This window comes from Thunnus thynnus, chromosome 5 (genome assembly GCF_963924715.1).
Source record: "Thunnus thynnus chromosome 5, fThuThy2.1, whole genome shotgun sequence".
NCBI classification, from domain to species: domain Eukaryota; kingdom Metazoa; phylum Chordata; class Actinopteri; order Scombriformes; family Scombridae; genus Thunnus; species Thunnus thynnus.
Window position 1 is genome coordinate 7,112,689 of NC_089521.1, and position 25,275 is coordinate 7,137,963.

The 25,275-nt window shown below is 38.9% G+C and overlaps 1 protein-coding gene and 1 long non-coding RNA gene across 3 annotated transcripts in view; both read right to left on the reverse strand.

The window, feature by feature from the left end:
* LOC137182600 (polypeptide N-acetylgalactosaminyltransferase 18-like) overlaps window positions 1–25,275 on the reverse strand; it is a 183,916-nt gene that overhangs the window by 98,496 nt on the left and 60,145 nt on the right. The window lies entirely within an intron of this gene.
* Window positions 6,117–7,526, reverse strand: LOC137182601 (uncharacterized). Its single transcript, XR_010928353.1, has 2 exons — window positions 7,285–7,526; window positions 6,117–6,574 (listed from the first exon to the last, which is right to left on the reverse strand). It is a non-coding gene; the product is annotated as an uncharacterized lncRNA (long non-coding RNA).

The following is a 25,275-nucleotide window of genomic DNA, read 5'->3' on the forward strand; positions in this document are numbered from 1 at the left end:
AGGGCTGACAGGATGTGGAGTGAGGTATGAAGGAGTAATGAGAATGAGGAGAGGCAGAGAGAATGATGAAAAGAACAAGAGAATAAAGGGTTGTGACAGAAGGTATTCATCCCTGGGCATCTGTAAACTAGGCGACCCTGAGCTCCGTCACATCAGCTCCTAGAGACAAACTCTTTTATTGGCTTAGACATCAGGACAGCTCCCTATCCACACACACACACACACACAATAACACATCCCACATCCTTCTGTGAATCTGAAGGCATCAGGCCCGGACTCCCCACAAGCTAATGGATTAGGAACGGGCCGCTCTGCTGGGTGACAAAGTGTCTTACCTTGTCCTCCAGTCACTTCATGCAGCATTGGCATGCTGTTGGCTCAGCAGGCTGGACATGCTGCGGACCAGCTCACAACGACAGGGAGGCAGTTAAGACCACCGCAGTCAGAGCCTGAGATCTGATTCAGTCTAGACTGAGACCAGAACTATTCCAGACCGCAGACAGTGAGCAAGGAGCTTTGTGTTAACAGAAATGTAGGAGCTCTGTACTAAACCACAAAGGTTTCGACTAATGAATACAAAAAAGCTTTAAGACAATTACACACCGTACACACAGACTATTTTTTCCATCGTTTGTGTTGTGGAGAAACAAGTGTGGAGCGGGTACTGTAAATGCTTTTTACTCTGCAATGCCATTTTATCTGCCTTTGTGACTGAGGTAGGAATCTCCAAGTGAAAAATGTCGAAGAAATGAACTCATAGCTTAAATACGTGCTGTGCATCTGCATGTTGGAAGTGGGTCAAGTCAAGTCAGTTTTGTTTATTTATATATGTATACAGAGATTTCATATTGCATTCCGCCTCTCTGTTTCTGTGTAAAACATGCTTTACTTTCTTTGCGTTCTTCTAGGAACATGTGCAGTATGTGGTTTGCAGCGCTGATTTGCCATTTTTTAGAACATGAACGTTAACTCCCAGAAGTCTTTATTTATATGTGGTGAATAACTATGTGTAATGTAATACCATGTGGAATACACATTTTTAAGGTAATATATGATGTTAATATTACATATATATGAATAAATAAATATGTAAATTCTTGCCCTGGCATTTGGTTGGTTGATTGATTGATGGGGTCTGGAACAGCACGTTCTATAAGATGTAACCTTTTTGTGTTAAAGACATTGATTGATTTTCTGCTTTTGAGTAACTCTTCCGTGGAACGCCTGCCTTCATCTTAATAAAGGTTGTTGGATTGTGAAAACACCAGGAACAAGCATGAAGGATGATGATGGAAGTAAGTATCAGTCGAGCGGCGTGGCATCAGAAGAGCGAGCAGAGCCCTGTGCACTTCAGTACACAGGAATAACGTGAGTGTGTTGAATATAAGTTGCAGTAAGACGAGTTTGACAAGTTTTGAGTGCGGCAGCAGATTCGGGTTGATTTCCTGAACTAGCTTGCAGACCTTACCTGGTCAGTTGATGCTTTCAGCACAGACGAACAAATGCTACAGTACATGCTCCGTCATCTTTGCTGTACTTTCAATGAGGTGAAAGTTTTAGACTGCAGCTTAAAGAACAGGAATGTGAAAAAAAACACTATCAGGCTGGAGAAATCCTGATAGTAATGTAATACAAAATTTTTCATATGGTGGAAAAAAACAAAAGTTTTTCGACACGCTTAAAAAAGTTGAGACCTGCATCATTTCTGAAAACAGGATGGAAGATTTCTGCTAAGCACTCTGTTTTGATTTACACGTCATGTAAAAATGTAGTTCTTGTTTGATTTGATATAAAAGCTACCCACCCCCCTGCATATCGCTGTCCATCAAACTCTTGCTGGGAAACAGCTTGATTGGTAACAGCTCGGCAGCCGGTTGAGTTTTGATTGACAGTTGACTGGAAGACGGGGAGATGAAGTGTTGGATGACAATTTTACAGCAGGAAATAAGACGCACTGGAGTCTGAATTTTGGAGGGAAAAAAGGGACCAAAATAATTTCAAAGTCTTAACTGAAATTCAGGAAAATCAAAGCTCCTCACAATCTGAGCGCAAGATGCATATTTGTGCCAGATGTGTTATAAATGATGCCTCTGACTGCCAATCTTCCAACCAAATGCTTTTTGGTGAGAGTTTTCTGACATTTTCCACTCGCCATTTATAAACATGCAAGCACAGGACTGTTGGGGTGTGTGTGTGTGCGGGGGGGGGGGCTCAGGGGCTGTGACGATGATTCAGAGCTGGATCTTCGGCTGTCTGTGAGTCAGCCCAACAGATGCTTCCAGCGTCTACTTAGTGCTTTTAGAAACCTTTTCACCTTTTTGTAATGACGCTGGCCTCAATTCAGCTTGTTTCCAAAGACTCACCACAGAATACTCTATACACAATATTCCTACGTTCGATCACATCAAGTCAAGAAAACTGAATGCTGGTGCTGAGAGAGGATTCAGAGTTTGTGTGGAAATCATATCCTGTTTGCAATCAGCTCTTATGTTGTCTGATAGAAAGCATAACAAGAGTTTACTGATATCAGCTGTTTGTTGTTATTCTCTGCATTAAAGCACACAGTAAAATCAGGAATCTTCTGTTTATTCAGTCCCACTGATTTACACGTGGGATAGAAAGATGCACATAAACAGCTTAAACTGATCAAGACCTTAAATGGGACATGAGCCCAATTTGCAAAACACTGTGTGTGGGTGTAAAAACACTCAATTAGACCTCCGCGCCTCCTCCATGTACTTTAAAGTTGCTCATCAGCCCCACATTGAAGCGTTTGCTGTGGCTGCTGCTTCGCAGGAACCTATCCCAGCAGGCTTTGCACTTGTAACACAAACACACACCCACTCACACCCGAGGATTTGAAAGAATTTGTTTTCGTGGAGAGAATCTCATTTGCTCTGCAAGCCCTGCAACATTATCTCCCTCCAAAAGCTTTTTGTGTTCCAATATTTAAAGAGGCGTGAGGGAAAACACAACACAGGCATTTCATTTGCCTTTTGTGCTAACTCCAAGCCCCTTCAAATCACACAACGGCTTCTTTTCATATCACAGCGAATGATGACTCATAAAAAGTGTCTTTTCATTTGTTTGCTATGTGTTTGACTGCGTTGCCACAAGCATGCTCGCACAAGAGTCATTTGCAAAATGTTTTGCTGCTCCCAACTGGGGCAAAAAGTGAACCCATCTGCACATCCCCAAAGTAAAGGGAAACTAGTTTTTGCAAGTTTTGTGCTGCCGCTGCTGCTTCGGGTACGATGACACACACTGACAGAAAGAGAGAGAGAGAGAGAGAGAGAGAGATCGGGGCTCACAGCCTTGTGAGAAAGTTCACACATGATTAATTTAATCAAGCGGTGAGCAGATGGTGATCCCTGTCTTCCTCCTCTCCCCTCAGGTATGAATAATGTGTTTAATGGATCACACCTGGACAAGTCAAATCTGTACTTACACTGTAACCAGAGAGGAAGAGTGAGACGGAGACACACAGGAAGCCAGAACTGAGACATGTTAGCCATTTTCAGAAGTGGAATTATAATTTTGCTGATATAGTAATGGCCTTTAGGCTTTCAAACAAAGGTTGCGGAAGTGTTCTGAAATAGCTCTATTCTAAAATGAAATGACTTCTGGTTATGGGCAGAGCTAGGGAGTGTGGTATTACTGGTGAACAGTTGTTACTTGGAAAATAATGCTATCAAAGAAAGAGTGTTCTCATCTCTCTCACAGGCTGCATCAGTGATGGATTTTAAAAAAATATTTTGCATTTAAATGCTTATATAATGCCAATATTTTCTTATCAATTTCATTATTATACATTACATTCATGTAGCAGAGACTTTTTTCCAAAGCAGCATTTATTAAAATGAGTCTATGCAACTTTTGCTGGACAGCAGACAGGACGGCCACAATGAGTATATTATGAGATAATACTAAATGCTGATCTCTAGCTTAAAAGTACAGTCAGTGAACTGTCTGAATAATTTCAGTTACACAACAACATCTATCTGAAGTTTCCTAATAACAGCCACCAAACACTACTGCTCATACCAGACTATGCAAGGCTGTAGCTTTATTGCTTTTATTTGTTAAAGGGAGATTCTGTTAAAAGTAACTTAGTCTCACTTTGAACACTTAGCCTGTTTTGTACTGTCAGACATAGCGGTTCAGTTCAGACCTCGACTTTTGAGCCTTTTTATTTATTTTTTTATTTTATTTTGGGTTGGGGTGGGTGGTGATGAAAAAGAAAAAACAGGGACAAAGTTCTGCGGAGATTGCCTGTGACATGGAAGATGGAACTGCGTCTTGAGACTGTGGACGTTTGTGTCGCTGTTTCAGAACCTTTACACCCTAGTCAGACAGTGCCAAAGCATGGTAAAAAATGATAAGATGCCAGGTTGACCTCATTTAATTCTTATGTGATCACATGCTTTTCCACTACTAGGGGAATAAAATGAATGAAAACAGACAGATATGACATGATAAGAATTTTGTTGACAACTTAAAACCATTCATAGTATGTACTGGTTTATCATAGGGGTGGGTGGGTCTATCCCTCAAGTATCAAATACCATGTTTTGAGTTTCGATACTAGCATCAACAGTACTGATACAAAACCCCCCCAAAAAAGCAGATCCGCCTCTCTGCCACACTGTCTCTGCAAACAACGTACTTTTGTCGTCTGCTGCTTGGATGTATTTGATGTTACACGTTCTGTACTTGCATACACTGCACTCTGCTTCTCTGCCGCTGTTGTGGGCATGCAGGCAGCGCACATCCCCTTAGTTCAGACTCAGAGCCGACAGTCGAGCTGTAGAGTTCAGAGGGACGGGGACGCACATACAGGACACGTCATAGTTGGCCAAACTGAACAACTGAATGACTGAACGACTGAACGAGAGAAGAGCATCATTTGGAGCTATTTCACTGCTGTGAATGAAGAATGAAGTCTGTTTGAGAGAGAATTTGGAGCTGCAACAGAAAAGGAAAGGTTTGCCATAGAAACTGCTCTATGATTTAACATGCATGTAATGAAGTAATTAACAGAGAATAGTAAATATGGCTTAATATGTTTGGCAAATTATTTGGTGGTAATGAAAAATGTGCTCAGAAGTAGTAGTAATTATTCATTTTCATCATGAATTGTGACACATGGTTATCTCCTACATAATAATAAAAAGGCACTTTTATTATAGCATCAATATTAGTGATGCTGGACCTGCAGTGGTATCGAATCAAAAGCTAATTTTGTGTTACACACTGATTCTGTTTTCTTCAATGACAAATGTCTGACAGTGTTCTTGAGACGGCAAAACAACACAAACATTCATCTTTGTTTGTTTAACCTTGTTCTGTCAATGTAACTGCACTCAGGTTGAATCGGACTCTGGTTCGTTTTCTCCCTTGATGAAATTTGTTTGGGCAGATCTGAACCAGAGTTATTATAGTTTTGTATTTTTCATTAGTTTTTATTTCGTTTTTAATTCTTGTTTTCAATTCAGTTTAGTTTCAGTTAGTTTCCAGAGTGACTTTTCTCATTTCAGTTTAGTTTTTTTTTAATTGACATTTATTGTAATATGGCAGACTTTTGTCAGGGGCAAGATTTAAGAAGTTCAGAATAGGTATTAAAATACAAACACAACACTTTGTGAAGGCAGTTGACTCACAGTCATGTAGAAATCCCCGTCTCAATAAACACATGCACCAATGCTCCTCATGCTTGTTGTGTTGACAAATTTGACCAAATTGACAAAGACTAAAAATAAAGACATTTTCTGTATATTTTTAATTTATTTTTGTTAATATTGTAAGTACACCATATTGTTTGTTAGTTTTTTAATTTTTTTTTCAGTTACTTAAAAATATTTTTAACACCTAGTTTTAGTTTTTAGTTTAGTTTTAGTTAACTCTAATAACCTTGATCTGGACACAGCAATTGTACTCAAACACAGAACAAAACAACTTCACCAGGCCCTTTAGTGGAAGTGGTCTGACAAATTCAGGAGCAGTTTGTTTGTGGTGGGAAAGTGTTCTATAGCTAGAAAATCAGAAGTTACTAGGATTGTCTACAGAGCCAGAATAGACCAAACAATACACCAGAATCAACACTCAGACACAATATCTCCCCTTTGGAAGAACAACTCTTCCTTTTTATGGAAAGTATTGAAGAAAAGTAGAAAAAATAAAAATGTATAAGAAAACACAATTATTAACCAGGTAATTGAAAAGCAAAAACAAAATTCTACTTGGACAATAAGTCTTTAGATTCAAGATTCATTCAGATCCTATTCCCTTTCAGTCACATTAGTCACTGATGTGAACTCAGTCCTTGTGTCCCACACTTATCATCCAGAACTAACTAACTAATAGTTCTATGTGAACCACTGTGGAAGTGGCAACTTTTCGTCCTACCACACTGTAGAATGCATCAGTTGTGTGTGAAGAGACAGAGTCCTTAAGTCCGGGATTTCAATCTTCTACATGCAATTGAGTCCCTAGTTCCACTCCATTGCGTTGTAGCTCGCCATCAAACATCCAACAGTTTCCAGGCTCAAACTCCAGGTAGGTCCAAAAACCTGACCTATAGTGGGCAAGGTCAGAACTCACATTCAAGCTTCTAATCTGAAATAGTGGACCATAAAATAAAAGATAGAATACATCTCATCAAATTCTCTCATTATACTCTACATTACTTAAAGGATAATATCAGAACTAATAAGACATTAGTAATTGTAAAATCCCATCATAAACAACATAGTAGTCTAAAGTTCCTGTGTCCTCACAGAACTGTGGTTACTAAAATAACCTCTTAACTCACAATTAGAAAGAATACCAAAACACTCCCTCCTGTACATGGCAATTGGCATAAAATGTCCACACCAACACTAAAAAACATGTGCTTTTGTGCCCTGCACCCTGCGGCCTATAGACACCTGCACAAAACATTTTAACAACTAGCAAAGGTTCAGCTCAGTGTGGTTCAAAGGTACAGGTTAATGTGCTAAAAACAACGCAAATAAACATTAAGTGGACGACAGATGTGCTTAAAACAACACCAATAAACATTCAGTGTATTACAGATGTGCTAACAGTGACTACATCGGCTAAGTTTATGTATTTCACTGTACAAAAATATATTTCCATTTCGAAATAGCATAGCTAACACTTAGCACAAGCAAATAGCATTCGCCCTTGTATCCGTTAGCATTAGCGGCTAGCGCCTGTTAGCATTAGCGGCTAGTGCCTGTTAGCATTAGCAGCTAGCGCCACAACAGTCAAAAGATATCTCACCAATGCGGTTATTTCTCAGTAACCAGCGACGACAGGACTCTCTGGCCGTTCTCACACAGTACTCGGGGCTGATTTAGCTATCCTTAATCAACTTCCTTTTTTAACTTTTATCCAAGATTAATGGTTAACGCTCGTCACGGTGGCTACCCTCTTCCTTGCTGTGACTCAAAACAGGAAGTGAAACTCTGGCATAGGTTTTGTCAGCACGCTAGATGTAACTGATGCCTGATTGGCTGACAGAGCAAGCCTCTCAAACTCACACGTAAAATGTTTAGAATTAACTGAAATCAAACACAAATAAAGGAAAATAAATTTTTTATCTTTTCAGATCAAGTTGTCCGTTTATTTTTCCTTAATGTGCATCTATCACATATCTTTATCTTCTATTCTTTTTAATTCTGAAAGGTTATTTTCTGTACATTATTTAATATGATTTAACAGTTTTCTATGTAGCACTTTTCCTTATTGAGGTTAATTTATATGCAAAGATTATTTAACCTGGGTTAAAAGTCTGTTTTCTGTATTTAAAGAAAATCATCATAGCAGCCATATTACAACACTATAAGAAAATAGAATATACTTAATAATAATAATTATAGAAGAGGCTCAACTTTTATTTATTTATTTATCAGCTTACTGTTACTTTGCATTAAACATAAGTATTTGTGTATGGAAACATTTATTTTTGATAAACTTCTGTATTACACTTAAATGTCCGGCATTTTGTGAACCCAAACCGCTGAAAAATTGATTGACAAATCAGTCAGTTATGATAGCTGAAGGAGTGGATAGACGCCTCACTCTAAGTAGTGATGCATTTTGGTTCTTGTTAATTTTTTCTGTGTGGGGGAAAAAAAACTGAACGAAGTGGAGAATGCACAATGTTAGTCAACTCATCCACTGATTGGGACCTGAAACCACATTGGAAGTATTACAGAAATGTTATGAGTGACATAGCCTTTGTGACCTTATGAAAAGTGACTTGAGGGCTTATTGAAACATGAGACCAACATGTAAAATTGCCATCACATTTATGTAATGAAATGCATATCTGAAAGGGACTTTTCAGCTGTTGACTTTCCCAAAAGAAGAGAGAGGAAACGATACAACACAACGGTTTTTGTCTGCAATTTCCTTGTGCAAGCGGACTTATCTAAATTTGTATTCCCTCGCTTTGATAACCCTCACCTTGTTGTTTACTGAGTGGAATAATGCAGTGTTATTTTTCCTTGCTCCTCTCTGCGTTGTCTCCTCTACACACAGCTTGACAGGCTGCAGATTAAAGATCACAGAGGCAGATTCCATTATCAAGCCATTTCCCTCCTTTACCACACTAACAACCTTTTAAAACCATCAGCAATCATTTTCTTCCCATCTTGCTGTCTTCATAGTGTGATGGCCTCTACAAATGGCTGTCATTCTTCCCGCACATGTCTCTCTCTCTCTCCATACTGTCTGTGTGTGTGTAGAGAATGGATCGCCTCCCTCTGTAGCTCAGCCAAAAACATTAGCCATCATGGCTCTCAGGAGATACACTCACATATGCCCACATACACATTTACACACATTTAGAGAAAAGAGAGCTCACATACACACACACACACACACACACACACACACACACACACACACACACACACACACACACAAAACTGTGGACAGCATACATGATGGAAGGGTTATCTATGTCTTGATCGCAACTTGACTGCAGTCTGGATTCACCAAATCTTCCACTTGCAGAAATCAATACAGATTGAATGGGTCTTCCTGTAAGTCCATATGCCTCTCTGCTGCAACAGACGGCTCCACCACTCCACTAATTACGTTACAGCACTACTGATATGGTTTCATTGTCTCATTTCTTGGAAAGAGGGATGTAAAAATAAATGGAAAAGAGAGGAGATTCTCTTATCAGACAGAAGCGATATGAAGTTCTTCCATCTCATTCTGCTTAATTTACTCCTTCTACTGGAGAACAACTGCATCCTTCTCATGGTGAGATGACAGAGTGAAAAGTTAGTTACTACAAAACATGCACACATGAGATGTGAGGCTCAATTAAAGGCATTTTGAAAGCTTTTTTCCCTCCTTAATTTGCTGTAATGTAGCTCCTGCTGAAACATTATATCGGAGCTGTTGAACACAGACAGGGATCACTAAAAATATAAGCCAGTGTGATATCAGTTAGGAAAACAGTTTGTGGGAGTGAAGTCAATTTACATGATGAGAGGGCTGGGATGAGTCAAAAAGTGTGTTTCGATGGGTGCATAACGTTTAGCTAGCATAATGTTTGTTTGGCTGTTTTTTTCCAGTTGTGGAGTATTAGCAGCAAAATGTATTTTAAGTATTAAAGTAAAAGTACTCCTTTCATTACTCTGACTGATATATTATTATATATGACATCATTAGATTAGCTGTTGTAGCTGCTACAGTTAGCTAGTTTAGTGCAGTGGTTCCCAACCTGGGGGTTGGGCGCCTCCCCAGGGTCACCAGATAATTCTGAGGGGTCGTGAGATGATTAATGGGAGAGGAAAAAAGAAAAAACAAAGTTCTGATACACAAATCTGTTTTCAGTTTTTGGACTTTTTCTCTAATCTTTGACTTTTGTTGAAAAATTGGATCATTTGAACATTTATTGAAATTAAATCAAGTGAGAAGTTTAGAGGGAAAAATCACTATTTGGTGGAGCTGTTAACAACTCATAGACATGTGAAATGTGACCCCGACTACACACTGGTTTTTGTAAGACATCAAAAGCCAAAAAGGTTGGAAACCACTGGTTTCATCTTTAACAATGTGTTGTATTTTAAAAGCTTGTTATATTATCCATTGTGTCAAATCTTCATCTGAAAAGTAACTAAAGTTGTCAAATATATGTAGTGGAGTAGAAAGTACAATATTTCCCTCTGAAATGTAGTGGAGTGGAAGTATAACATAAAATGAAAATACTGAAGTAAAGTATCTCACAATTGCACTTAAGTACAGTACTTGAGTAAATATACTTAGTTACTTTGCACCACTGATTAGGACTTAACACAACATGCAGCTAGGTTTGATGGAGTGTAATCAGTTTTGCAGGTATTTGGTCATAAACCAAAGTATTGGATGAATTGAAATTTTGACTTGATGATGGCACTAGATGAAAAATCAGAGGATCACCAGTGTCTTTATGATTCACCCTCTGGGAACCATGAATGTGTATATGAAACTTCATGGCAAACCATCCAATATTTGTTGAGATATTTCAGTTTGGACTATTTCAGTTTAGTAGTATGAACTAATACAGGTCTGCTACAGGAAAGAAAAATCTATTCCTGTATTTTCGAACCTATGACTTGTTTTTGTAGTTCTTGTTTTTACCATTTGGAAGAGAAAGTGACAGTGAACGCAGCCTAGTTATCTGTTATTGTGTGCTACATTCATGCACAACGTCACAAAGTACTGTAGGTGAAAGTTGAAGGGGACTGTCTGGGCAGTCATTTTCATGTTTATCTCATTGTCACTTCCACATGTGTTTTACATAATACGGTTAAATGGACTGCACTTATACAGCACATTCTTACCTAAGCAAGACAAAGTGCTTCACAATGGCTCTCACTCAATTCTTCAGTGTCTTGCTCAAGGACACTTCAACGCCAGGAGCCAGGGGGAGCCGGAGATAGAATCGCAAACACTAAAGTTAATAGACGTCATGTGCTACCTATTGATCCAAAGCCATCCTCTCTTTGAATGAATGAAGCGCTATATTTATATTATGCTCTTTGTTGCAGGGAGGAAGTCGGGGTGGATGGGGAATGACAAGATGCAGGACTCTGACAGCACAGACTCGGGTTCACATCCCAAGTCCTGTGTCTGTTCAGGTTTAGGTAACAAAAGCACTTTGGTTAAGGTTAGTGAAGGATTGTGGTGTGGCTTAAATGTTAATAAACATGGTGTGCTTCAAGGCACTGCAGATTCTTTCTGTATTAAACCAAGACCATGATCTTTCCCAAACCTTAACCAGGTGCTGCCAGTGTCTAAACATATCCATCTATTGCTGTAGTTTCTACCAGCAGATTTTGTACAGCAAGAATGGATATTTCCGTGGGAAAATAAGAACGTACGTTGTATGTTGTCTGTGAACATTTCACTCATATGTTCAGTATCAACATTTTTGCAACTTGCAAATACATTAATTAACAGTATTTTCTCATCATGTTGAAAAAAAAAGCATATGATTCTAGCAAATCATTTTTGCCATTGTAATTCAGTTGTATATTAACGTAATTTCTAGGAAACAGGATTGCAATATCTCAGCAATCAATAACCAGTAGACCAATAGACCATGTTGGTCTATTGGTTATCACAATCAATATTATCCGAAAAAATAGTTAATCAATTTAATAGAATTGTAATTAATTCTAGTGCCTTCATCAGTGAAGTTGATGTTCGAGGAAATTTGTTGATTTAAAAATGGTTATTTCTGTAAGTTGAAATACTTACAGAATGTGCAAGTATGTAGAGTGTAGCTAGTAAGCACAACAGTGTAGCTAGCTAGCTAGCTAATGAGCACAATACCAGACCTATTTGAATAGTTTAAGTATGGTGACAAGACGTCCCGGTTTGTCTGGGATTGTCCCAGTTTCAAGCTGGGTGCCCCAGGTCCCGACAAATATCTGTAAAACCGTCCTGGTTTCACCACAATTAAATTAATAATTATATTATACTTGTTTTCAGCGCTTACATAGACATTTATCATGTTCTGTCCCACTCATTATTACCTGCCCCAATATAAAAACATAAACAATGCACCAAGCATCTGAATTCAACACTGATTTGTCTGTATGTGTGTCAATCAATCAATTTTTTGTCAAGGCTGTTGCTATGACACTTGTGGCTCTTTCTGACAGAACCTGTAAGTATGCTAATGGTTAGCCGTCATGCCAAAGAGGAAGTCGGTCTTTTCTAAAAAGCTTCAGGAGGCTTACTCCTTCCTTTGTAAAGTACTTGGCAACAAAAATACTGCGTTCTGCACACTGCAAGGGTATATTTTCGGTTGTGCACAGTGGAAATGCTGATATAATAGATCTTATTTAGACGGCCAAACATAAGTGGTGGTTTCCCTGAGAGCTGAGAGCTCCAGAAAAAAACTCTGACTAGGAAGAAAGACCCGGCAGTCTTCTTGAAGGTAACTTTCTTTAAAGGCTCTTTTTTGTTTTTTGTTATTAATGAAGTGCAATTGTGATTAAATGTTTTGAGATTTTAATCTTTGTAAACTTGTGACCAGCTCGTGGCATAGCGTTGTGAAGATGTAAGTTAAAGTTATTTTTATGTTATAACCCATTAAGTTATTTATAGGTTACAAAGAGATTTGTACCTTGTTTTGTTTTAAAAAAAATAAATTAAAAAGAGAATATGTCACAGTCGGCCATTTAGGGCGCAGCCTGTGCTCATGTACATTGACAAATACCTTGGTGGAATTTTGTGAGACAAAATACAATTTTTATGTCTGCTGAGGTGCTGTCCATGGTGTTGAAAGGTGCGCTCAGGGTGTGAAAATAGGGTCACCCTAAGTAAAAGAAATCAGAGATGTGGACATTGATTCAGAGGTCTGGATCTGAATTTAAAACTTTAAGTCCTCCATTCAAAAATGTGTTTTTTTTTCTTGTTCCCTCAGTTGAATGTTTGGCCTTCACTGTGCAGAATGATGTATGTACAGAGTTTGACATTGAAAGGCTATTTTCTCATTCATCTGCTAAAAGTGGAAAGTTCCTCTGTGTTCTTTGGAAAGTGCACATACACTGAAACACTCAGTGTGAGAGTCTCTACTGCGTTTTTCTGTCATTTATAGTCGCGGTACTCTCCTCTGCTCTCTGAGACTCACTGTGGGCGAGGATGAACCCTCCTTGTGTGTACTGCACCACAGCGCAGCAGAGGAGAGACAATGAACCAGGTGAAGTACTCGAGCTGACAACAACTACACTTGTTACATTACTGTAAGTGCAATAAAAGCTTCGCGAATAAAAAGCCAAGAACAGTAATTTATTCATGTAATCCGCGCAAAAAATGGAAGGACTCCTAATGACGAAAAATATTGTTGTAAAGGGTGTGATTTGTGAAACAATGAAATAAACAATAGAGCATAATATGGAACAATAGACATTTTTCTATTGTCTCACGATATATATTGTTATATCGCACAGCCCTATATAAACATATTTATAGATTCTTGAATTTTTAATGAGAGAGATGTGATTTTAAGGATTTTAACGTGGTAATAATATGTCATATATATCAGACACACAGCAGTTTGTCTTAATACATATCTGTAGGAGATCTTTAATAAAGATAGATTTTGCATAAATCTCAATCAACTGCATTGAGAGGAAGAAGGCTGAAAAAAAACCAACTAAAAATAAGATTGCATTGTTTCCTCTGTGACCTCTTACACAACAATACTTCTTGTTGAAACAAATAAATAAACTAGATTCAGAGAAATGTCATCTTTATGCAAATTAATTACTTTCCCCAGAACAATGCTGTCTGGCATCCCTCACTTGAAATATACATCAGCGTGTGCTGCTATTTTGCAGTTTAAAATATGCAGCAAAACAGATTGGAAAGGTTTTTTTCCTCCGAACAAGACATTTGCATTTGCGGCGGCCTGTTTGCTCTAACAGCACAATATGCTTGACTTCTGGGGGTATAATCAGAGAAACAGAAGGGCATGCATGTTGTGTAAAAGAAGAGACCCTGGAGACACTGTGAGGAAAAACCTGTTACTGGTGCTTCGGGAAGCCAATTAGTACACAGCAGGTTTGTTATGAAGAGAGAAGAGGAAGTGAGAAATGAGGAAGGAAGAGAAGGAGAGAGGAGAAGATGACTTAAAACCTTTCTATACAAACCGCATAAAATCTGCTCTCTATACAGTAAAGATTTGAGCTGTCAGTGCCAACAATGAAGTGGAATTTGCTGAAAAAAGAGACACATTTGAACACATCACCACATACAAATCATACTGAGGTTTGGTATTGTTGGGTAATTTCCCATCCACAGCAGCTGAGGTTCATACAGATTAAAGAGGTAATTGTAACCTGGGGAAAGTGGAAATAGTGGTGACAAAACTCAGTGAACAACAACAAAAACAACAAAGGCAAACAGCAACAAAGCCGGCTGGAGGAATCAGAGGATTTAGGAGCTGTTTGACTGTCACAAAGGTGCAGGAATCCTCTAAAAAGCTCAGCCAGCCAAGCCCCTGAAACCATTCATACGGAAAGAGCTGACCACAAGGTACTGGCACAGATACTGCATGTACACAAAGACAGTGAACCAGAGGAGGAAATGGAGAAGCTTCATCACAAGCCACCATTTAAACAATGTTTTAGACTCAAGACTCAATCTGTTTAGGAGTGGATTTTTGTCATTTCAGACCCTCCTTGTGACTTTATTTCAGATAAATACTTTTCAGACTATGGGAGAAATGTTAATGTGTTGATTCTAAGGAGGTCGTTCCCAAACCTCCGGGGGGCCGCAAGATAAATCTGTGGGGTTGTGAGAATAGTATATGATAATATGATAGAAAAGAGGCAATAAACAACATATTTCTACTCAGATTTTGCTCCAATCTTTGATTTTTCAATGTGAAATACTACATAGTTTACCTTTTTATGTCTCTAAAACCTATTCAAATGAAACAAACCTGGAAGGCTCTTTGACTGAACAGGCTTCAACTCAAAGACAAACCCTGTTTTCACACCAAATGCACAAGTGCGATATTCCGCATTTTGCATGGCAAATAATAATCAGAGAGAACGGTGGTACCAGGTGAGAAAATGAATACTATGATTGTTTATAATCCAATGTAATATGCACCCACCAACTGTCGACTGTAACGCCTCACCAGCATGGGAGTCCTCATGTGTTGAGATATGAACAAAAAAGGGACCCGCTCTAAAAAACACTGCTGGATAGCACAACTAGTGGTCAAAAACTCCACTGGGCGCAATCTAAAAAGGTTGAGAAGCACTGTTCTAATTTGGTTTCAAACTTAATTATGTTTTGCTCTTAACTGTTTTTTTTTTTTGATTTCACACTTCTAATAGCTGCCTTGTAAAGAGTTGGCAGTAGTAACAGTAAGCTGAAAAAATTCAACTAGTTCAGTCAGTATGGCTCCGCACATTGTTGAGGCTGAAGCCAATGCAGCACTTTGTGCGTTTTGCCAATTTGCCCTTTTGTCCTAAAAACCTGCCAAATTAATTATTAATTAATTATTTCTGCTTTAAGTATTCAGCTGTCTTTTCAAACCCTGCCACATGTCTTGGTTTATTAAGTCTACAATAGGCTTATTGCTGGTTGGTTCCCACATCATAAATGTACTCATTTAGTAATATAAGTCACAGCTCCGGGGTGAGACAAAAATTCTCACATGGGTATCTAACAATAAGGCTATAAGAACCCAAACTAACTGTGTTAAAGGCTCTTCTGTCAGAAAATTGTCCAAGAGCCGTTTCATTGATTTGTGAAGCCTGAGTGTATCCAGCAACCAACTGGCAGCTTTTCAGACTCTGACACTGACTTGAAATAAGCTTACATATCCACTTCTTGGGTATTATTGTGCCGCAGCACAATGCATGGTCAGGAGTTTGAATCTATGAGATGAAATTAATATCCCTTCCACAAACAGGCACGCCATTTACTGGTATATTTAAATATTTCTCCTTTGACTTTCCCGTTCAATCACATAAATATGCTACAAGGCTGTTGGTGTGCGCTGTGTCCGCTCCAAGCTAATATCCATCACAGCGTCTCATAGTCATGCTAATCCCACTGATAAGGTGCCAACATGAGTCACACCCACTCTAATTTCAGCTGCCACACACATGCAAGACAAGCATATAAATTAAAGGTAGTATATGACATACAGTTCCTGGGAGCTAATAAAAGGCCTGACACGGCTGTAAGTTAAGCTGCTCATTTCCCCATGGCACCAAATGACCATATTAAATCTAAAGGGGGCTGATCAGTACCTGTGAGTCAGTGCCGCACACTAACTCACAAAAAATTAAAAAAAAAATTCTTGTCTCTGTACATTCTTTAAATGGAGTCATAAAGTCTTGTAATGAGCTCAAACTTTTTCTTAAATTGAAACGTTTTCAAGTTACACAGATACATATTCACCTGAATTAACGCTCCTCAGAGGTAATTTAAGTCTATTCTATCACTTGCTTCTTCATAAAATATGCAATCACACAACCTTTAACATCACTTTTTGATTGCAAGTGGACTGTGTGTTTTTGCAGTTTAACAAGACCAACAGAGAGGTCTCATTAATGTTTGCAGTCAGAATTCCAAATGCTGAATTGGGACCTCCAGTTAATGGAGCAAGCTGCTACTGAAAATAAAGTTTGCAAAAGTAAGTTGACTGTATCTGAGTTAGCATTACAGGCAGCTCATCTTTAGATTGTAAAGGTAGTAGACATTATTGAAGGTACCACTCAAAACTGTAGTTTTTCTGCTTTCTCAGCCCACAGAGTTGATTACAGATGTCTATTTAACCTCAGATGTTTGATTATAAGTTTATTTGATGAGTGGATTTGATACTGGATTCAGATTCAATAAAATGCTACTGAATCCCCACAGGAGCTGCACACTTAGAAGCTTTGCTCTCAAGCCAGATGATAAAGCAATACTGCAATTCTTACATTGTGTTCCTTTAGGCATTCTGCTCTCTTTAGATAGCTTAAACTGAGGTACATATATGACTTTTGTATGTGTGTCAATAACAAGCTGCGGTAGGCCAAGGTGTACTGAAGACACCTGAAGATACTAGAGGCGGTATTTCAATGTTGTTGCACATCCTGCTGTTTGCAGACAGAGCTGGATAAAGGTTATAGAGCACTCTATGCTCCTTTGGAATTTGCAGTGCCTTTTTTTTTTGTGCTTTCACTGAAAATGCCATGGTGGGTTCCAGGCTTTGTAACATCACAATGATCTGCGCCCGCTGTGATCTGAATATCACTCTGGATCTTCTGTTTGGTGCACCAAGTAAGTTTCCTCATGTGTTGCTGACGCCCGCTAGCTATGACATTAGCTACCAGAGCATCCAAACAAATCCTACTAAGGCTTTTTAAAATGCAGAGCTGTGCAACAGTCCAAGGTCTATTCCATCTGTTAAAAATGTTTCTTTTTTTACAGTTTAGCATGGAGAGTGATGCATGGACCATGGAGGCTTTTATGAAGTGTAATAAAAAGACACCCAGCGATGTAGACTTTCTCATGTGCTGGCTGTTGCTGAATCATGGTGTTATTTCTTAGTGCTGAATGCATGAAGGGGATGCAGAGTTTGTGAAGGACATTCTGTCTACTTGCGTTGTGTCCCTTGGTGCTGTAAGTGGTCGCTAAAAGGGTAATGCTAGCCAGCAATATAATGCACAATGACAAGGTGACTGCTATTGGCCTTCAGAAAATAAAATCTCCTCATTACTACACAAATTTCATCATTTCTCTGACTGAAAAGCCCTTGTCTTTCTTTCTCTTCTGTCACAGCTCATCCTCCAGGCTGTTGGTCATTTGTTTGGTTTGTGTAGATATTCGTCTTCTGCTCTGATCACCAGTCTGAGGTAGTAGTATACTTCTGTCTAAATGTTGTCACTGATTTTCTAGTGAGCCAACATATTTTCCTCAGTACCCACAGGATTTTTTTCGAACTGTTCAGAAAAAAAGTCTTGTCTACTCAAATAGTCTTGTCACTTGTCCCTGTCCTTCCTCATTCTCTCTCGCTCTGATTCATCTGCATGAGAGACAGCAGGGAATATCTGACAGCCACTGCGGGTCAGTGGACCGGTACTCTGCTCTGTCTGTCTGTCTGAGAGTGTTGTGTTTGTGTGTGTGTGTGTGTTTGCGTGTGTGTGTGTGTGTGTGTGTGTGTGTGTGTGTGTGTGTGAGTGTGTGAGAGAGAGAGAGAGAGACACAGAGACAGAGAGACAGAGAGAGAGGGACAAGGAGGGAGCTGTGGGCTGGTGAGGGGAAAATGCTCGAGGCAGCACAATGTCCTTGGCTCATACTACCAGAAAACAAGCAGACAGCCTTTGTTCAAAAAATCAGAGCTTAATATGTTGTTAGATATCATGTCTCAACTGAATTTACATTGAATGCATTGTCACTGTTTGTCAGAAATGCTTTAAGAAAAGTTGACTTAATTAAATTACATCAATTACTTTTAAAGTTTTGCTTTTGAGGAAGTTAATTTAGTAAAATGTGGTGGATTCTGAGAAGCTAATACCAAATGCTAATCAAATGAAATAAGATGAAATGTAATATAAGGGTAATGTATTCATATATATTGTAGGATAATTCCTGTTTGTAATATGTTGTTTCACTGTGCAGTCTTTGCAAAAAGGGGGAGCAGCACGAGCTGTTGGATAAACAGGTTTTAAACTGTATGCAGATTATGATTATGATACGATTTTATAACAGATAGAAATGATAGTCAAAACTATGAAAATAAGACTCATATTGAAGCAAACTGGAATCATATTTGAAAGGAATAGTTCAGGGGAATATGGTTATTCACATTCTTTCCAAGAGTTAAGATGTGAGGATAGATACCACTCTCATATCTGCACGTTCAGTACAGAGCTGGGAGGTGAGTAGCCTAGATTGGTACAAAGACTGGAGGCAGGGGGAAGCAGCTGGCCTGCCTGTCTAAAGTTCAACAAGACTAAGAGTATAAAGCCATCCGCAGCCGGTTGCAGGTTGGTGACATGCCTGAGTTCACTAAGCTCAGAGACTAACAAATCTTTTACAGAAACTTTAAGGTCTCCTAACAAGAAATAAGAAGTTTTTCTTTTTTCTTTGTATGTTCTTGAAATTGAGTCATAAAGTCTTGTAAAGAGCTCTGTGAGGCTGCTAACATGCTCACAATGAGAATGCTAACATGCTGATGCTAAGCAGGTATAATGTGTTCCCCATCTTAGAGAATTTGGATGCTAACAAATGCTAGTTAAGACCATACACAAAGTACAGCTGAGGCTGATGGGAATGTTTTTTGGTGGAGTTTTACATTTCTGTTTATGTACTTATATACTAAACTAATGAGATACAATGTGTGGAATCACTAAGTAGTATTTTTTGAACTTTGCACCGAACTAGAGTAGCTGTTTCCCCCTGGTTCCAGCCTTTACACTAAGCTAAGATAATTGTCTCCTCACCCTAACTTCATTCTAAACACACAAACTCAAGAGTGCTCGCTGACTGACAAGTGAATTTGTGAATGTATTGATAGGCTATAAAAATATCCACTTTACTTAGGCATAAATTTCACATTTTGAAAAACACATTAAATGGAATTAAAATAGATTCGCACAAATAACAAACTAATACAAATACTGATATTATAACAATGCCAAATTTCATGACCATGACTGGATAACTAGCAGACAAAGCAGGCAATCAGAACTCCAGGGGTCCTGAAAGGTTGAGGCTTTCTCTTCATCAACTGGTTTGTGATAAATTAATTGAAAATGTTTTCCGATTTATGAAAATATATCAACGGATCTAGTCTTTTTGGAGCTTGCAGTCCCTGTTCAGCAGCATTTTTAATTTTAAACCTGAATGTTCAGACTCCTGAATATCCAACAGCAAACACCAGCACTCATCCCAGTCGCTGCACTGTGATGTTGAATCAATACAAAACTGAATATAATGAATAAAAAAAGAGGGAACAGAAGACTGAGAGCATTCACAGTTATTCCCCAGGGTCTGAGATACACTCGCTAGTTCCACAAAGTAATTTGGAAATAAAAAATCAGATTCTCTTTGATTCCCATCTTCAAGACAGTGTTGTATAGGTTCATATTAAATTATCATATGCATATCACACTGTGACTTCGGTGGAACAGTTGAAAAACAAAATCCTCACAGATCAGTTTTAGTCACACAAGACTAATTTACTCAACAAACTTCCTGAGCTAACACTAAAGAGCCACTTCAGTTGAATTCCAGTTGTGTCCCTGGTATTATGACAAAACTGCAAATATTAAATATATAACTACACAGAAAAATGAGTTGATGATCTGTGTAATGCATAATACCTTTGTTACTACAGCAATGAAAAATACTATTAAGTATTCAGTATTCATCCTAGAGTGCTTAGTCTCCCTGCTCCACTGCACAATGACAGGAGAGGGTCGGGGCGGCTGCAGTGATATTAAATCATTTAGATAATGTGTTGACCTGGGGGGAGCACAGACACAGATGACCTCAGCAGTACCGATAGCAGGAAGAGAGGATGTGACTGGACAGTCAATACGCACTGATCTCACACACACACTCACACTCACACACACACACACACACACACACACACACACACACACACACACACAAACATGCATATCTCCTGAGAGAAAGAGACTCGTGCAATCAGGCAGCCTCCTCACACGTCCAGAGGGATTCATATATTATTCATTTCTGGTGCTGGGACGCATTTACTGCTCGTCTCTGAGGGGAAAAGGCCTCAGTTGGGAGAGGTTGGTTTATTTAGGAACAAGACAGACTGGGGTCTAGTTTTGCTGTTGAAAGTTTTAGTTGAAAATTAATTAAAAATATCATTACAGATAAAGATTTGCAGGTGTTAAAAACTTTGCCCTTTTGCCCAGCTTTTGATATATTTGGGACTGAAAGCTGTTCACAGTGAATTATGTGGATTATCATGAGTAATCGGGAAAGAGATGAAAATGTTTATCTGTCCATCTGTAAGTCAGTCTACCATTCTTGGTCCAGACGGAAATATCTCAACAACCATTGGATGGATTGCCATGACAACTTGTACAGTCGTTCATGGTCCACCAAAGATGAATGAATGACTCTTGTGATCCCTGACTTTTCATCTAGTGGCACCAGCAGGTCAAACTTTTCACTTATCCAGTGAAATATCTTAATATCTTCTAGATGGATTGGTAGAAAGTTTGTACAGACATTCACGGTCCCCAGACGATGAATCTGAATGGCTTTGAAGACCCATTGACTTTTCCTCTAGAACCACCATTAGGGTTGACTTTTGTGTTTTTGACTGAAAGATCTCAACAACTATTATATGGATTGCCATGAAATTTGGGGCTGACATTACTTTTCCCTTCATGATGAATTGTATTGTTTGATCTCCAGACTTTTTATCTAGCACCATTATCAGATCAATTTTAATTTGTCCAATACTTTGGTTTTTGCTAAAATACCTGCAAAACCAATGACATTCTCATCAGCGTCAACTGTACCTTATGTTTAGTACTAATAATCAAATATAAGCATGCTAAACTAAGATTGTGAGTGAGCATTTAGCATGCTGATGTCAGCATCTAGCTCAAAGCACCACAGTGCCTACCCAGATAGCAAAATTGCTGTGGTCCAGATCCAGCCCACAACCAACACTTTCGCCACTTTCATCCGGCCCACATACCACATGGAATGATGGCACTTGGGCTCCTGTTTCCCAGATCTGGGCCACAAGCAAGCTGTATGTTAACCAAGAACAAACCAGGTAAACCAGAACTGGCTCACATCCAGAATACACATACCTGAGAGCACCGCATCTTTACCAAAAAAGGCCCACATTTGATTTTGGATATTTGGGCCATATTTGCTATTTTACATGTGGGCCATTTCAGGCTCACATTTTGTCCAGGCCAGAAGAAGGTCAGCAGTGCTGCAACATTGCCTGAAGTGGTCCACTTCCATATGCTATCTGGCTAAGTACAGAGCTGCTAGCATGACTGTCGTAGTCTTGTTTAAATGTCACACAGTGTTGTGAGCACAAATGAAATTCCTTTCACCTGCATTGTAGGGTGGAGGCAGAAATATCAGAGACAGATATCTCATTATCTGGGTAAATAATACTAAAACTATGTGCATGGTTATATGCTACAAGAGGTAAGTGAGCACATGTTTTTTTTGCAATTTGTGTGACTTGAACCTTTAACAGAGTGCATCTAGTTGGTTTTTGAAGATGCCTGTCAAATAGAGTGACGTATAAAGTATAAAGTATAAAGAGTTATAAAGTAGCTATAAATTGGGGTAGTGTATCTTCTTACAAAGCTGAGGGAGCCTAGAGGGGATGTGAAAGGATTTGAAAAAGGCATTTAAACCTGGTTCCGTTTAACCATATGAAACTGACACTAAATGAAATCCTTTCAAGCAGTAGTTGTGGTCGGTTCATTGACTGGGGAATCCTGTTTGCATCCACAGGGAATTTGCTTCTTAACCCACTTACTTAAGTAACCTGGATCAGAACCAGGTCACAAAAAACTGACTAAGCTCATACTCCTTAAGAAGCCTGGCTCACTCCCATATTAAACTGTAGCATGGAAACATAATGTACTGCTGTCTCTTTTAGTTTTCACCATCTGCAGAGCTTCAGACTCAGTGTTATGAATTGGCTAGCAACGACATGATGCACCCCTCCACGACTCTCAGACTTAATTAAAACAAGTGTAACTCTTACAGCAAGTGATGTACAGTATAGTATGTGTGTGTGTGGAGGAACAGCATTACAGGCTCTGTGATGCTGCACATCATGGCAAATGAAGCAGGGGACATCCAAACCTTCTACATCTGTAAACTCAAACACAACCCTTTCTCTCCCAGCAGTTCTGACAGGCCTGGTGGTATATTTATGATCACAGTCCAGGCACCATCAGCACATTTCCAGAGCTGAGTGTATCTCCAGCAGCTACAACCTGCTGCTCCTGACATCCAAGATTCATTAGACTGAAAATGATAATTGCCTGTAATATCAGGAAATTTGTCTGAAGCGCCAAGAAGATAATATAAACATTTATCATTTATCATATAAACCACCTTATAAAGCTACACTACTGAATATTTTACAGATAAACAATTGATCAAATGACAACGTGTAATGTTAAAGTTGTCACTCGTACTGATTCAACCAAAGAGAGGCATCAGCAACTCTGCAGTTCCCCTCAGCTCTGTGGAACCTTTTTAGCTTTTGGTTGATTATTTTGAAACTGCTAAAAACAGCAGATAGAAAAAGTTAGCAGCTAGCTAGTGAACTAGGGCTGTCAAAACTGGCTAAAAATGATGTTAGATTATTCATTCTAAAAAAACACAGGTTCAAACCATTTGAATATCTATTTCTGCGCATTATGTTCACAAGAGGGTAAATCAATACAACAAGAGACATAACTACTTGTATAGGTACAAGCTTGTTCAAAATTTTTGAAACGGGCAATTGCTCGGCCTCTAGCCGCTGCTTCAACATATAGAAAAATTAATACAGTAGATTTAAGGTGTGACTGAGTATATACACCAACAACATGAAAGAAACTAACATTCTATTATATACAAATGTTATAAATAATAAGTACTCTGATATCATTTCAAGTAAAATAAGGGTTGCATTTTAAGATTCAATAATGTGCATCCTAAAATAACAGATCGATCATACTGAGCTCTTAGATCATTCCTGTTTTCTGTGCCTTCAGTTCAGATTTAAGTATATTTGCTTCAATGATTTGTACTTTGCCCGCACATTCTCTGAACATATGAGACAAACTGGTTTTGAACTGCCCGTGCCCTCTGACTTGTGTCACGCCTCGTCTCTTGTCTCTCTGACATACTGCAGTCAGTCAGCAGAGCCCTGAGGCTCCGCCCTGTCCCTGCACAGAGCGGAGCAGCTCACTGATTGCTAAAAATTCGACTCTACACTCCTTTTATTCCCCAGTAATGCACCTGCCAAGTGTGGAGTCAATTGAATGAACAGTTCAAGAGATACAGAAGGACATATAGACACAGACATACAGAGATTCCTTGCTTCAGTAGATAGATATTTATTTCAACATAAACATGTCTTTTAAAAGATCTACATAACTACACATTACAAAATAAACAAATAAAATAATGTCCTGTGCTGTAAAACTTCATTTAAAGACCATTGACCCCTCTCTCTCTCTGCGCTGTGGTTGGTGCTAGAATGAGAGTGCTGTCTCTCGGAGCGAGATCAAATGAATGATTCGTAATTGATATGTTATTTGTTAGCTTAATTTTTATACAGGTTTGGTAATATTCATACTGGTTAGCAAAATCCTATGCCTTTCCAAACAAGGCTTTTAAGATTGCTGAGTGCAAATCACTCAGCTGGGTCTCTGCCATCATTACCACGCGGTTGCTGTTGAAGCATTTGCTCTTTTCAGTTTGACCTACATTTCCTTTTCAATCAATGAAAGTGATGTGTGACTCCTGTCCGTCATGCAGTGCATTCAGCGCAGCGGCCCAGGCCCATGCGAGAACAGCTGCAGTAGTGCTGCTTTTTTTTCCCACAATCGAACATTAATTTTCACAATCAAATGTGTCTTTTTTAACAATTCAATTATATAATCAAGTTTAGAATATTTGTTGACATCCCTATAGTGAACAAAGTGGAGCACGTAGCAAAATAATGGCGATGAGATGTGCTGGCACAAACAAATTAGTGTTGGTCACTTATACTGTAAATGCTGGGTAAAAAAAATGAGGGGGAGGAATTCCCTGTAGCCTACCTCGAACATTTCACACCACCAATTTCATCAGTAACATCAGAGTCAAGTCATTCTCACAATTCTGCGGCTCTCAAATTCACTTTTAAACAGAAATACTTCTCAGTCACCAAATTTGTTCCAATCTTTCCACTCTGCTGTTTTCCCTGATTGATGTTGAGCTACCCTTGATGAAACTCAACATGGAGGGTGTTTGCAGTAATTGGATAATTGGGAAGTCTGTCTTGTACTGTCTTTATACAGTAAATCTGTCCCATGATGGCTATTGAAACGGGGCTACATGATGGAAACAACATGTCTCCTGGTGAGGAATGGTATGTTCACTTCTTGTTTTACTTTTGTGATAAAACCATGAAAATGTTTATGTGTGACATACTAAAATGTAGTGTAACAGTAGCACAGGTAGTGAGTAGTCAAAAAGTCAGAGAACTGACTCAGTGATGTCAGTTATGCAGCAACCTAC